The sequence below is a fragment of the Microtus ochrogaster genome, unplaced genomic scaffold, assembly GCF_000317375.1.
Source record: "Microtus ochrogaster isolate Prairie Vole_2 unplaced genomic scaffold, MicOch1.0 UNK1, whole genome shotgun sequence".
Classification (NCBI taxonomy): Eukaryota; Metazoa; Chordata; class Mammalia; order Rodentia; family Cricetidae; genus Microtus; species Microtus ochrogaster.
In genome coordinates, this window is record NW_004949099.1 from 29289605 (window position 1) to 29304811 (window position 15207).

Below are 15207 nucleotides of genomic sequence, written 5' to 3' on the forward strand. Positions count from 1 at the left end.
TCGCACTCGGAGCGGCAGCCGCCTGGGGCGCTCGGGTCGGGTCGGCCGCGGGGACGCTCAGCTCCCGCCAAGTCGCCGCCTCAGGTCAGAGTCGCCCCGGGCCACGCGGCCGGCCGGAGGGACGCGGAAGGAGAGACCCGAGGCGCTGCGCTGGGGTACGGGGTCGTGCGCGGCCTGAGGGGACCGAGTGTGACGACAAAGTGACCGGACTGAGGAGCGGTTACCACACTCTGACAGGACTCTGGTGTGACTGACAGCCTGACGGCGGGCGGCGGCGGCGGCTCTCCGCTGAGGAGACGCGAACTGACAGGACTGTGTGACAGACAAGGTGAGGGGGTCTCGGCCTGAGGGGACGGGTCTGACTGACAAGGTGGCCGGGTCTGCGCGGAGGGGACTCCAGCTGAGAAGTCACACTCTGACAGGACGGTGTGACTGACAGCCTAACCCGGTTTCGACCAGAGGGGACGCGGTGGGGAAGTCACACTCTGACAGGACCGCGAGCCTGACAAAGTAACAGAATCTTGACTGAGGGGACCCGGCTGAGGAGAAGTCACACTCTGACAGCACCAACTGCGACAAGGTGACGGAGTCTGGGTTTGAGAGGGACACGGGCTGAGAAGTCACGCTGGGAGAAGGGCGAGCGAGCGTGATAGCTGGGCGGGGTTGGGGACCGAGGGACGGAGTGAGGGGTCTCGGCTGAGGAGGGCCGAGTGTGACTGACAAGGGTGCCTGTCCTCGGGCTGCGGGGCACGGGCCCAGCGCGGACGGTCACAGCCGAGCTACCTCAGGCTCCCTGGGAGGGTGCGCAGACGGGCGCGAGCGAGCGAGCGAGCTCGGAGCAGGGTGCCGGTCACCCGCCAGCCCCTGACAGGAAAACCCAGTCTCGGCACGGTCCAGAACTCCGCGGGGACCGCGTCGTGCCGACCTCGGTGACAGTTTTCAGAGAGGGGCTCGCCTGCAGCCGCCCAGAGAGAGTCCCGAGGCGCTGGAGCGGGGAGACGTGTGCGGGTGATCACTCTGGAGACTTGGCCCGGGGGCTCCCCTCGGAGCTGGCCCAGGTGTGGGGAAGCTGGGGTCACTGTCACCAAGGCCCCTCCCCATCAGTGCCCCCCTTACAGTCTACCGAGGGGGCGAGCCCAGGCACAGGCTCACCGCAGTGGGCAGCCCGCGTGGTGGGGGTGGAAGGTGGGTGTGTAGCTCCGGTGCTTTATGGCTTGGGGTTGGGGAGGAGCCTAAGGTGAGGAGGCAGAAACTGGGAGTAGCCAGGACAGCTTTTATATAAGGGACGCGGGCAGGTCAAGAAGGGGCCTGGACCTCTGCTGGGGATCAGAAGGCTGCAGCTCTAAATTCTTCTTAACTCCCATTGCTTAGGTGAGTGGCCCCACCGTCACCGCGTTTTGTCGGAGCGAGTTGTGAGGTGGCCAAGCTGGCCCAAGTTCGTACGTATCAGGACGGCTTGGCCGTGTTCTCGTAAGACAGAAAGAATCTCTTCTGAGGCTAACGGTAGAGAAAGTTGTATCACTATGTCAGGACAAAAAAAAAAAAAGAGTCAAGTCATCTATCAGGAATAAGCTAAAGTCTTTCTTCTTTGCAGGATGAAAGACAAAATATAAAATTAAAAGATCATTTGAGGAGAATAAAAACCCAGATGAACCAAGTTGTAGGATAGATAACAATGGGAAAGCTTCTTCATTTTGAAGTTCTGTAATGTCAACTCTTTATTATCATGCACGAAGCAAATTGTTAACTGGAGTTATTAAATGAATAACTCGGTAATGGACTTGGGCAGGTCTTCCACAGATATCAGGTGCTCTGTGGGAGTCTTCCTGTCCACAGCTAAGTGATCAATTGCTGCGTGAAAACATAACTCTGGGTGCTACATGGTTTAGAAAACCTAGCTAGTAGGAACTGACATTTTTTCTGGCTTATCAAAGAGATATCTCTCTTGAAAAATTGATAGAAATACTCATAGATGCTAAGAGGGTTTGGAGTGATGGTCCAGAGATTCAGCCTCAACTTTAAAATAAGTTCTCTGCTGCCTCCCTTCAACCGGATTGCTCTAAAATTGAATACATGTCTGAAATTACTATTTTAATAAATGAAAATTTGAAATCAGCCTCACACATTAGCTGGAGTGAATATTATAAAGTATTATAAAGCCATCCTTTTTATCTTCCTGTGTGTCTTGTGTAAATTTGCTCCTAGTGATGTACTATTTCATATTTAACTTCCTGAGAACTATATCTTCCTTCAGTGAGAAGATCTGAGAAGCAACTGATGGTCCTCTCAGTCTTCCGCAACTCCCTAGAAGGAAAAAAATGACAATTTTATTTTTAAGAAAAATATTCTTTTTCACATGTAAAGGTTTCGGACTCATAACTGCTATAGAGCAGTGGCAGCGGTGAAGGCTGAAGTTCTGCAGGCCTTCAGGCTGAAGACTTTCAGACGCTGCTTCCTCATTCTTGTTTATTTCAAAGAATATAAGCTCTTTAAAAATTAGAGCTAAAATACCAAAAAAATTCATCTTTTATGACTTTTGTGACAACTGTTTTTAATAATTAAATATAATATTTCTTTTAGAGGGACTGGTTTTCTTAACGTTCATGTCACTACATTTCTCAGAACCACTTTTGTAAAAAAATTCCAAATTACTTCTAAAAATCATATTATTAATTTCAAAGTCCCCCTGATGTCTAAAATTCATATACGAAAAAGTATGACTTTAAAATCTTGATGTAGAAATAGATTGCTGAGTATGTGACTAGCTGTTTTCAGTTAGTAAATTTCACATATTTCAACAAGTAATGTTTTCTTTCATTTGTAGTTTTCTGAAAATAAGGGTCTTTGTCAGCCTTGTTGAGATCCTCCTGTGCGGGGAAGCCATGTAAAGGCCTCACTGTGAAAACAGCAACTTTAGCGATGGATTTCATCTCCTTTTCAGATTACGAAGCAGTTGCTAACAGTAGGAGACTTTCATAAAAATTTTGTTAAAATAATTTCCCCAAATATTTCCATATTTTCACAGCCTTCATGGGGTCTTCCCGGTGCATACGCTGGCCATTCTAATTTGTGTCTTTTTGCTGGGTTTATTGTCATGTGAACAACTTGGAAATATTCTCTGTGTCATAAAGTGAGGCAAATACACTGGAAGAAATTTTTGCTTTCATAAGATTCTACTAAGTAAATATTTGTAGAAGATTAAAAAAATACACTAGTCAAGACAATTTGATTTAAATCAATAGTATGTAATTTTAAACATATGCTCAGCCCACACATTGTCAAACTGAATTTGTTTTTTGCCTTTCTTATTTTTGTGGCAAATTTCCCTGTTATCTATTACTTAACTTTGCTTTCTTTCTTAACGCCTAAAAGCAGCAAAACAAGCAGCGGTGTGGTTGCCTACAGAACTCATTAAAAACTGAACTAAGTTGGCCAAATCCAGCAAGACTGGGTAATGCGCCATAGAGAGAGAAGCCTCATATACCATACATAAGTTAGTTTCATAGCGTATGAGGAGTTTCTAATTAATTTTAATTTTTTAAAAAGCTTTCTGGGTTTTGTCTACTATTTATAGTGTTTCCACAATACAGAAGTAGATTTCAGAGAGTTATAGAGTATATATTTAAAAGCTATTATTTAATAAAATATTATATTTTAAATTTTATTTATCCAACATACTTAACTGCATTTAGAAGGAGATCTCAAACACAATAGGCCGTATTTTGGTGAACTGTATGATTCAAGTTAAGATAATATCCACCACTGGCATAGTATATTCTTAAATCATTGTCTCAAGACCTACGTTTATGCATTCTTACTATTTTATTCAAATATACATACATGTCAATATTTTAATCTCAAATATTCTGTTTAGAGTAGAGGTGTTTATACTGTTTATTTCATTACTGTTTATTTCATTAATTATATTCTTTCAAACCTGTATTTGGAAAGTTGGGAGTTTTAAAGTTATTAATATTTGGTTTTGTTTGTTTGTTTTTGGTATGGCTTTAAGACTTTTATCAGCAAGCCTGGATCTCTTAAATGATAAGAGTGTGGCCCTGAGTTTAACTGAGCTGCTGTCCTAGAGGCGGCCCACACGCCTATCTAGGTCAGCGCTAACTCGCTCACAGATCTGACTAGTTTGCTCTCTCGCTGCCTTTGAGATAACCGTTAAGAAAGATAATAATGCCTGCCATATTATAGCCAATTCAAGAGAAGTTTATGGTTTAGAGAAATATTCCATTTTCAGCTACAAATTATATTTCCAACTCCCTGAAGATTTTGGACAAAAACAAGCAGAACAGTTTTTATTCTGTCTTTGTGAGTCCTTCATAGACAAGCAGTCTTTGTGCTCGAACTAGTATCCAAGGAGTCAAGCTTGTACATTTATTTGATAAAGCCTGCTCTTTGTGTGTTTTTATGGCGTTGAATATATGTTATCCAGGGCAAATTTATTTTACCAAGCATAGTGGTATCTGTCAGCTCCAAACACAGTTTGCTACCAACACCTAAAAAACAAGTGCCTGTGCTAGTCAGTACAAGTGTTTGTTTGTGTTTGCAACAAACAATATCCAAAATTAGCTTTCAAAAGAACTTGGTAAGTCTCTTGTGCCTGCTAATAGGACCCTCACTTACTCTCAGGGGGCAACTGGACCAACATGTAAATGGCCATGCTTGAAGTCCTCCCCGGATTAACTAATACATATTATTTTAAGAGGCTTTCCTATGCGAGAAACATCCTTGGACTGGATGCGGCAGTGTAGGTGGATCCCAATTAGTACCTTGGTGAACTGCGTGCTTGCCGAGTGGGACTGAAGAGGCGTGCGCCGTTCTGCAGTGCTGGGGGAAATTGCTGTGGGGCTTGAATTCCACATCACTGGGGGTTGGGGGAAGAACCTTCCAAGACCTGGAATTACCAGGCTCTGGTGAAGGAGCTGCGAGGTTAGGGCTATGGAGGCAGAAAAAGGCTCACGCTGACGCTTGTAAGTAGGGATGTCTATGGACTTCTCCTTGGGACTGGGAGCCTGGATTCTCATTAACTTCTACCCTCTTAATAGCAAGTACTGTTGGGGCTCCCCAAGAGTCTCGGCTCTCTTTTGAAGCACGCCAGTGATCAGGACTGGGCCTGAGAAATGGATTTTTCTCCACTGCACCATTTCAGACACAAAAGAAAGATACCATCAATCCTTGCAACTTGTACTGGTTACAACACATTTAAACCTTTCGTGCAGAGTGTAAACTAGATAACAGAATGGGGTTTTGTTGTATTCCATCATTTATTTCCCTGTTGGAAGTCAAACCATGGCCCCCTCCCATACAAAATAGTGCTCTGCTACAGTTACACCCTTAGGCCCCACTTTATTGTTTCTATGCTGTATGTTTTGCTTTGAGGTACTGGTAAGTGAACTCATGGCCTTGCATAGGCTTAGGCGAGTGTTTTACCATTCTCCAGCTATTGGTTTATATGTTTTATGCATATGGTTGCTTTGCCTGCATGTGTGTCTGTGTACCACTTGTGTGCCTGGTCCCTCTAGAGACTGGAAAAGGGTGTCCAGTCCCCCAGAACTGACATTACAGATGGTTGTGAGTCACTGTGTGTATTCTGGGACTCAAACTTGGGTCTTCTAAAAGCGCCAGTGCTCCTAACTGTGGAGCCATCTCTCCAGCTCTGCTTTATGCTTTTTAGAAAAAACAGTTTACTGCTAGGTTTAACTACTTAAAAAATCTCATTCTTTGGACTTATCTAGAATTATAATATGGAGATAAAATTATCTGACCCCTAGGGAGAGTTCATATTGGCATGGGCCTAGAGCGAGGAGTCCTTCTCAGTGTGCTACAGATAAGGACAAAGGCAATATGAGGGAAGTGGAGAAAAGGGGAATACCCTGAGCAGGAGGGTGTAGGAGTAGAACATGCAGATCCTGGTCTTCTCTGCTCTCAGCCACAGGCTGTGTGCTTACCGTGCTCTAGAGTGTAAGGTTAGGCTGAAAGAATTCTCCCTTCCTGGTGATATCTCAGGCTTCTAGAATCACTGAAATGCTAAGGTTGTCTCTCACTGCTTGTTGCTCTTTGTGGAAAGAATCTAGCAAAGGAAGTGCAGACAGGCTATTCTTTCACCCGTGTGTTTAAGCAATACATTCTCCCTTATAGTGAGGGCAATTGGGAAACATAGGACTGTGAGACTGAGTGCTGGATGAAGTTCTGGGAAGAACCCCTTAACTTTGACCCCACCCCTGCAGCTGTCATTCCACCACTAAAGTGCTGTTGTCATTTGAAGGTCTGGAGTCCACTTTAAAAAGCCTGAGTTCCAGGCAGCATTAACTGACCACGTCAGTATCAGAAAAAAAGGAGGGTTGCTTCCTTGATTTCTTGTTCTCTGAAAACACAGGTAACATTCATGGGGAGTTGGAAAAGAAAGCAGAAATCATGTTTGGTGAATGCCTAGAATCACTGCACTTAGTAGGGGGAAGAAGGGTTGGGTTGGGGAGGGGAAACTCACTTACATGTAGAATTGGATAAAGTGGTTTAAAAGAAAGGAAATAAAATAAGGTAAATACGTCGTCCTTGGCAACAAAACATAAATGAGACCACTATGTGGGGGATAGCAGTGATAAGAAAAGATAAATGATTTGTTTGCCTTGCATACATAGTTTTTCTTTTAAAAATCAAGACACGTACCTAAGAGATGGCTCATTGGGTAAAGGTACTTGAAGCCAAGCCTGGCAACCTGAGTTTCATCCCCAGGACCCATGTGGTAGGAGGAAAGAATGGACTCCGGAAGGTTATCCTCTGAACACACATACAACAAATACATGTAATTTTAAAAATTTAAATCAAGACAGATTGCAGATGTTCCTCAAACTATTTTCAACGCAAAAGAAAAATAAGCAGTTATAGTGCAATGGCATTTTACTTAGGAAACATCATGGAAATTCCGAGCTGTGCGCTGGCAGTTAGATAATTTAACCAAGCACTGTACTATCATCCCTCGCTATGCCCTTGATTTCCTCCCTGATGTCACACTAATCCCCTGCCGTCATCATGAGTTAGTTCTACCAGACCTTTGAAGCCACTTCCTAGTAGATTGCAGTGAAAGGGGGTTTTCAATCACTTCATTAGGAAAACTTGCCTAAGAAGAAATGGTGCTTAATGCTTTGGTAGATCGCTTCATACATATTCTGTTTTCTTCTCTTTTGTCTTGAAATAGTTACAGCATCTCAATGAAGCTTGGTGACCACTTCCAAATCAGCCTTAATAGTTCTGTGAGTCAGCTGATTGGTGGAATAGAAGTTAAGAATGGCCACCATCACATCCAGTTCTAAGCATTACCTGCCATTAGTGTTTTACAAAACCTTTCTAGTTTATGAACTTAAAACTGAGAATCCCAAAGCCTCACCTGACTATATATTGTCTCTTTCCTATAGTTTATAACCACCCATGTAAACAAGCTCTTGAGTGTGGAAAAGTATACCCATATGAATTCTTTTTCTTGTTTTATATACTGGTTAAGGTTAATAAAAAGAGAAAACAAATGTGAATGATATAAATAAAAGTGAAGCTGAAACTTCAAAAATTATTTGCATATGTCAAAATAATCCATAAAAGTAGAAAGTGCACCCAGTCAAGCGTTTGGCAATGGAAGATTGCTACATGTTTCCTTGAAGCATTTGGAACAACTTAGTAACATCCTGATTTTATTTAAAGGCAATGTAATATTTTAAATTTTGTGTTCAGCAGTGTTCAAATTTGCTGGCTTTTAGGACTGCACAAGTAATAGATGAAAAGTTTCTTAAAGGAAGGTACCAGTGGGGTTTTATTCATCTGTCTCCATCATATAGCATGACTAGTAGGTGCTCAGTAAGGAAGGTTAGGGATATAGCTAAGTTGGTGGAGTGCTTGCCTAGCTCGCAGAACACTTTAGATTCTATCCCCAACATCAAATTAAAAACAAACAAACCAACAAACAACTAACTTGGAATCTTAGTACTCAGGAGGTAAAAGCCAGAAGATCAGAGGTTCACCATATTCCTCCATACTACACAGTGAATTTAGCCACTAGGCTATCTTCTTATCCATAGCTTATGTGAAGTTATTTGCCATATTTCACTTCATTCATAGGATCCCTGGGAACTATCCTGTAAAAATCAGCCTCACTGGCTAGCTAGATTGCCTAGAATAACTCAGTGCTGTAGTCTATAAGTTCCTGCCAAGGTTAGACCAATTGGTTGTTTGTGGCTCCTGTTGCTGTAGGCTAACTGGATCTCTGAGACAGGGTCTCACTGGTTCTTTTTTTCTTTGAGTGGCAGTTAGGAATTCTGGGTCTCAAAAATTAGATTTAATAGTGTCACAAAAATAAAAAGATCTAACCCTAGAGGACTGATCTATGTTAAGTCAATAAAGCCATTCTCAATTCCAGTTTAATTAAGGTTGATAATGAGCCTTTCCTAGAGATTTTTAGCAACAGTTTTGTTTCTTACTCTAAAATTCTATGATTTGGGAACTGCAGCCAGGGGTGTGGCTCAAGGCTAGAGGGGTCATCTAGCAGGCAAGGTCATGTGGACAACACACTATGATTTAGGAGCTGAAGAAATTTGTATTTACGTATTTCTGATGTCACTGTAATTTAGTTCAGGCTGCTTGGAAAGCGGTTGAGCAATGTGTTGCACACCGTAATGCTATACCTCTACTTCTGCGTCTTTTGCCAGAGGGCTAGAGGACACAGGAAAAGGCAGATACAAGAACTTTGTGAGAGCATTGTTTAAGAAGCCGTATATGAGCCAGCCGCGGTGGTATACACCTATAATCCCAGCACTAGCGAGATGATAGCAGGAGGAGTGCATGCTTGAAGCTAGCCTGGGCCACATAGGAAGATCCTATCTAAAAACCATACTTGGAAGTGATGCAGATATTCAGCAACAGAGAAAATGGCTAACTTTTTAGTTTCTCTCAGATCCTGGTCAGTAAAGATCAAGGCAGAGCCTAGGAATCCTCTAGCTAGATAAGCGTAAAGGCACTGGATGAGTGTTTATGCTATACCCAAATTTTATACCGTACTTAGCTTTGTTTCCCATATTGGATTTACCTGTGCTCTTTTTTATTTACATGGTTTAATTGGGAAGGAGAAAAAAAATCTTAAAGTCCATTTTTTAACAGCCTCATAATGTTCACAGCCGTATATATGGTTCAATTTTGCAGATTTCTTGTGGTTTGTGATCTTTTTGATCTTTAGTGAATACTGTCAAATAGAGTTTAAAAAAATAGTTTTTAGAATTACTTTCTTTTAAAACACTCCTCTTTTAGTTTTTTCTTAAAAATCTATGTATGTATTATGGTCCCTTTTTTTCTTTCTCTTTTTATCTAAAACTGAATGACCAGTGAGAGAATTATTTGGTTTCCCAACTCCTGGCAGAATGTTAAACATGTAATCGTGAATAGTCACTGAAGAAACTTCCGTTATCTGTGAGACATTGATATAAAATGTGGTAGAAATACTGAAAATAATGTCTTGAAAATAGCAAGAAGTAGGTTTTCCCAAATCCCAGAGAGCCATACAAAAATCACATATATTTACACAGATATGCACACATACATACAGAATACGGCAATAGTTCTTGGACTTTTTTTCTTTTCTGATGTATTGTTCTAGAAATCCCAGAAGCAATTAACTGGTTTGCCTTGGACCTAGTTCTATATTGTTCTTGTCACTTTTTCATTTTATTTGGGAAACACACACACATCTATATCTTGTATCAGTCTTATGGCTCAGAATATTCTTACCAACTTAAAATGTTAAGAATCTTTTAGACTTTTATATCAGTGATACTAAATATTTTCTTTCTTTGGCTCCCAAGTTCCTGCTGTTATGGTTCCCAATGTCAGCCAGTATGAACTGCAGCTAATAAGACTTTAATTTCTAGATCTTAGAGTCTAATGGTAAAACAGACTCGATGTGGTGACACCTCAGAGTCAATCCACCCAAGCTTATCTGTGAATGGACTCATATTGGGCATCAAACCCTGAGTCTTGAACATGCTAGGGAAACCGTTCACCACTGAGCCACCTCCTTGGCACCCCCTATCCTATGTAGAATGACCATTCCCTAATCTAGTTATTATAACTATTTCACATTTATGAATTCATAAATTGCCTTATTACCATTTATGTCTAGTATTTTAAAAGATGGAAAATGTCTGACTGACAACTTAGAAATAAATTCTGAACATGAATGAGGGCAGTATCAAAGGAAAACACATTTTGAAAGAATTTATGTGAAATCAGATAGAATTTATTTCCCATACACAGTGCTATGAAATATTAAGAGAACCTCAATGTAGGCATAACAAAAACTTTCAGACTGGACAAATGTTGCCAGTGTGTTTCTTGTGTCTTTACTGAATGACCACTGACTTTAAGAACCATGTATATTTACATTGGGATCAAAATCTGTTTTCTGAAAACACAGCCACATAAATGGTGAGGCTGGAGCTTAGGAGCCTAAAGATCACAACGTGCCAAATCTTCACCTAAATAAAATGTAAGTGGAAGATAGTGTATCATATCACATTTGCCAATTTATGGGGACTATTATTTCTTTTCATGTTTATGTTCCTGTCATGCTTTAATAGAGTATAAAATTTTGTACCATAGTTCTTGTCATTCTTTTTACTGCTTTGTGCACTATAAACCTTCCTAGTTCTGGCCTGTAGCAACCTAAGTTATTTGTATGTATTTTTCAATGATTATTAAGAACAAGTATGTGCTTTTTCAGTAGCATTTATACATGATTCTTAATATTATTACCCCCAAAGCTTTAGGGAAATTCCATAGCCCCTTTTTAATGTTAATTCACATTCTATGTAACATTTTTAGGACATGGAATTAATGTCACTCTGATCCTCTAGAGCGGGTAAAGTGAGACATGAATAAGGGGAAAATGTTAATTATAGACTTCAGCATTCTGCATTAGCTCTCTTTGTTGTTTCGGTCAGAGGAGCAGGTTTCATAATGGCCTAGGGGCCCGAGCACTGTTTTTTCATTCTTGTTTGGAGACTTCCAATGGCAACTGTGACAAATTCTGTTTAGTACTCCAGCTGGGAAGAGTTTGTAATAATGCACACACAAATGTTGCTGAGACTGTACAATGCATGGTGTAAGACTGACACCCTTTCATACTTCTTGTCAGACTTCAGGTTTTAACCTATCCATTGACTTAGAATAGACAGTAATTTTTTTTTACTAGCAAGGTTTCTCTGTGTAGCCCTGAATGTCTTGGAACTCACTCTGTAGACCATGCTGGGCTCAAACTCAGAGATTTGCCTGCCTTTGCCCTCTGAGAAGCGGATTAAAGGTGTGTGCCACCATGCCCAGCTTTTAATAGATGGTAGTTTAATTACCCAGTTATTTTATATATGAACAAAAAGTACCATCGTCACAGTTATTTAATAGTTAATCTTTTCCAAGGAAGATCTGTATTAATGAACAACTTCAAAGTATCAGACTGAGAAACTGATTTACATATAAAAGCAAAAGCAAAAAATGAGCCTCTTTAAAATATTGCCTTGTGACATCTCTGGACCCCCAATTCTTCCTTGTAGGCCTGTAGATATGGAATGAAGGTAGGAGTTATTTGCTAAAGCTGAGTGCAGGAAACCTGCCCCTTCTCCACCCTTGGGCAACCTGCCATTTTCCCCCTGTTCTCACACCTGTTCAGCTACTAGGGCAAAGAAATGCTGACTAGACCCTACAGACCCTTTTCTTCCCGAAAGAGAGCCCCACAGGAAGAATAAAGAGCCAAAGGGAGTTGAGATGCTCTCTCATTTAATTATCCAAACTTCAGTTTCATTTTAGTGCTCTTAATTAAACACATCTTAGGTGGTTATCGGCTCAGAGAAAGACACAGAATGCCATAGCTGGGAGCCTTGAATTTACATCAGTCCTAAAGGGGTGCAGCTGAAATAGTTTACTAGCAACCCACAGGAGCATGGTGATTCAGGGCTGAAGATGAATGTAACTGAGATTCAAAGAAGGGAATGGGTAGCCAGGAAAAGCCCTGCAGAGAAGAGTTCAGAAGAGTTCAAGAGGGTAGCCTTAAGAAAACCAATACAAAAAATGTACAGGGACAGAAACAACAAAGGAGCCAAACAGAGCAGGTTACTTCACAAAGAAGGTAGGATGGAGTCACTGCTTCATGAACACAGGTTTCCTTTGAGATGGGGATGCTTTGGAATTATATACAAGGAGACTTAGAGCTGCCTTTCTTTTCTTTTTAATGCAGTACTGAGAATCAAACGCAGGCCCATGAGCGTGCTAGGCAAGCAGCTGACTGCAAAGCCACATGCCAGTTCCTGGCTGCATGGCTTTTCCAGTGTTCTAGCCAGTGTCCCTGATCTGACCACTGCACATTGTGAACATATATTGAAATATCATTCTGTACCCTACATTGTATACAATCATTATGTGTCAACTAAAAACAAAATAGATAAGAATATATTAGAAACTGCTGTGTTATACACTCTGAAATGGATAATTTTGTTTCCTCAAAAATTAATATTCCTGACTTGAGATAGTCAAAGAGAAAGAAAAAGTAATCTCCAGTGTAAGAAAACCAAGGCTGGAATAGTGACTAAACAGTCCCAGGGGACTCCACACAAGCCAACTGGAGGTGGAGAATACAGGGATATGAGCAATCAGAAATGGGGCTGGAAATGTAGATCTTTCAGACTGATGATAAATGGTCTGGAATGCAGATGGAGGAGTAGGGGTTTTATCTTAGCAGTGGGGAGACTCCAGATCTTAAGAAGTTGGGGATGATTTAGTCAGAAGATTAACCTGGCAGCTGTGTACAGAGAAAAGTCATCAGGAAGCTGTTACAAAACCTGGACATATTACCTGTAGAAATGAAGACAAAGGCCTAGTCTGCTATCAGGCCACTGATACACACTGACCTGGGCAAGCGGAGGACAGCTTTGAGGTGATATTGTCATAGAATTCAAGCATATAATTTGACCTTTCGTAAAAGTATCCACAGTACATTGCAGAGAGAATGCCCTCCACCCTCAAATTAGACCCATACTTTCTTGAAGAATAAACTATTCTGGGGACTTGCCATAGATTTTAGGTACCCTCTTTGTGTATCACATTATATGTTGGACACAGAGGCAAGACAGAGCTGGTTCCTTTCTTTATGGAACTGTCACACGGTCTTTATTTATCAAAGGATAGCCAGACATTAAAGAGAGTCATAGTTCAGCTCAGTATAAGGAAAGAATTGTAATGACTATAGCTATCCAGCAGTAGGAAAGGCTGCGTGAGCAGAAAATGCTTTGTCATTAGAGCCCAAGTGAGTCTCTTCTAAGATGGCTTCCCACACACACTTCCTTCATTATTAGTTACTTTGGAACATTTATGCTAAGTTTTTAGCTTTTTCATCAGTTCTTGTAAATAAGCTTATGTGGATGTATGTGCAATTTAGATTTTTAAATGTATCCTACAGCTAGTTTCACAACTGAATTTGTGTGGATTTGTGTTTGTGTATGGTGGTGTGGTGTGTGTGTGTGTATGTGTGTGTGCGCATGCGTGCCTGCGAACTGAAACCAGTCTCCTATATGCTAAACACATGCTATACCAATGAAACACACACCCCCACACTCTAGTTCTCCAATTCTTTTTAAAGAAACTATTATTTTCCAATGCTTTCTCAGCCGTTCATTTATTTCCAACTTTAATATTTATAGTAAGTTCCTCTTTCACGTGATGTTTTTCACAAGTAATGCAAATTCCTGCAGAAACGAGTTACGTAAATCTAACTCAAGCTACTGACCTTTAAGTCATTTGTGTTTCTCTCCTGTGATGTAATGCCATGCTTAAATAGAACCTGATGTGACTACCCACTTGAATGTATCTCTGGGGTGCCATCTTTTTCATTTTTAAAAATTAGTTCTTTGAGAATTCCATACGATGTCTTTTGATCGCTTTCACCCTCCTACTTTTCCTTCGCTGCCCGCTCAATTTGGTGTTCTTTTTTTTATTTTCACCTATGAAGTCCAGTTTGTGCTGCCTGTGAGCTGCTGGATATATAACACTGGAGCACATAGACCTACCAGGGACAACACTGTTGAAAGGAACTGACTCTTCCTCTCCCGGCAGCTACTAGTTTCCAACAGGTTCTTAACAAGGGGTGGGACTTGGTGCCCACCTCCCTTTTCCATGCTGGAGTGGGATGCTATTTTGATGTATGAGAATAGATAGCCTTTATTATTCAGCCTATCTGACTTAGTCATTATAAACATTAAATTGTTTCTCTAAATGTCTAGTAACTAGACTTACTACTGATTAGTGCATTTTATAACATTGTAACTTTTTAGGCTCATATAGAAGTGATATCCTCAGTATGATTTTTGAGAAATGCTAAAATGTTTTAACCCAGATGAGGGACATTCTTTTCATGGTGATTATTTTAGTGCTTATAATATCAAGTGAAAAAAAAAGTTGTCTGCAGAAGAAAAATGCATTTTATTTTATCTCTAGTAAAATACCTTGTTAAAAGTTGACCATTTCCTTATGGCGTGTGAGTTAAACAAGTTATGCTTCTCACCAAAATGTATATACAATTTTGCTATGTGCCTAGAACATTCCCTGATAGATAGTAGACACTCAAATATTTATTTGAACATTGTTCAGTTATGTGAAGTGACGGTAGATCAGACATCTCAAGTGAAAAATTAGTGTCTAAGCAGGCTTAGTAGTAAGCAGGGAGAGTTTAAGTTTTGAGGAAAACTAAGACACTTTCGTTAAGGTGGCATTTAGATATAATTACCAATGTGAAAGATTAGATTAAATAGTTTTGGTGTATCTTAATGTCTATGCAATATTTAAAATGCCAATGATAACTAATTCTGATGGTTAATCTGAAGTGAATAGCTGAATCTGAGCACACACGGTATTACTTCTGAATGGCCAGAACCTCTGAGCCTCTCTTCTCTTTCTGTCATCTTCCCTCCTTTTTATATCTCCCTCCCTCATCCCCCACCTCTCTTTCCCCTCACTTCTTACAGTAGCTCTGGTTATTCATCCCTCTTTCCTTCCTGAAGCTTCTTATATTTCCTTTCCTGGGGTTTTACAACTACTTCTTTTGTTTTTTATTTTTTATTTTTTTAAATTATTTATTAAAGATTTCTGCCTCCTCCCCGCCACCGCCTCCCATTTCCC

At 40.8% G+C, this 15207-nt stretch overlaps 1 protein-coding gene across 2 annotated transcripts in view; it reads left to right on the forward strand.

Moving 5' to 3' along the window:
• The first annotated feature begins 293 nt into the window (after positions 1 to 293).
• Pparg (peroxisome proliferator activated receptor gamma) overlaps positions 294 to 15207 on the forward strand; it is a 129897-nt gene continuing 114983 nt past the window's right edge. The window contains exon 1 of one of the 2 annotated variants that reach the window (XM_013352917.2): positions 294 to 328. The gene's annotated coding sequence lies outside the window, so the exon portion shown is untranslated. Of the gene's footprint in view, positions 329 to 1303; positions 1372 to 15207 lie in introns of those variants that run through there. The other variant, XM_005365039.3, reaches the window with a different exon arrangement.